Below are 961 nucleotides of genomic sequence, written 5' to 3'. Positions count from 1 at the left end.
AGATGGCTTCACTGGTGAGTTCTAACAAACATTCAGGGAAGAACTGTTACCAATTCTACTCAAATTATTCCAGAATATAGAAGAGGGTGGAAAACTTCCTAATACTTTTAATGAAGCAAGCATAACCCTCATACCAAAGCCAGGGAAGGACATCACTAAGAAAGAAAATTATAGACCAATATCCCTCATGAACATAGACTCAAAAATTCTCAACAAAATCTTAGCCAACGGAATCCAGCAGCACATCAAAAAAATCATGACCAAGTGTATTTCATAAAGGGGATGCAAGGATGATTCAACATTAGAAAAACAATGAACGTAATCCACCATATAAATAAGAAAAAGAAAAAGAACCACATGATCATATCAATTAATGCAGAAAAGGAATTTAACACAATCCAACATCCATTCCTGATAAAAGCACTCAACAAAGTAGGAATTGAAGGGAAATTCCTCAAAATAATCAAGAGCATATATACAAAACCAACAGCATGTATCACTCTCAATGGAGAGAAACTGAAAGCCTTCCCTCTGTGAATGGGAACCAGACAAGGATGTCCTTTGTCACCACTCCAATTCAATATTGTTTTGAAAGTCTTAGCCAGAGCTATACGGCATGATAGAGAAATTAAAGGCATCCAAATAGGCAAAGAGGAAGTAAAACTCTCTCTATTTGCAGATGATATGATCCTGTACATAGAAAACCCTAAAGATTCAGCAAAAAATCCTACTAGACATCATTGGAAGATTCAGCAAAGTGGCAGGGTACAATATCAACATACAAAAAACAGTTGGTTTCCTCTATAGTAACAACGATAGTGCTGAAAAGGGCATTAGGCAAGCAATACCATTTAAAATAGCCATACAAAGGGTGAAATATCTAGGAGCAAATGGTACCAGAGAAACAAAGGACTTATGCAAAGAAAATTACAAAACACTACTACAAGAAACCAAAAGAGAC

This window comes from Chrysochloris asiatica, unplaced genomic scaffold (genome assembly GCF_000296735.1).
Source record: "Chrysochloris asiatica unplaced genomic scaffold, ChrAsi1.0 scaffold00062, whole genome shotgun sequence".
Taxonomy (NCBI): domain Eukaryota; kingdom Metazoa; phylum Chordata; class Mammalia; order Afrosoricida; family Chrysochloridae; genus Chrysochloris; species Chrysochloris asiatica.
This window is presented reverse-complemented; position numbering follows the sequence as displayed.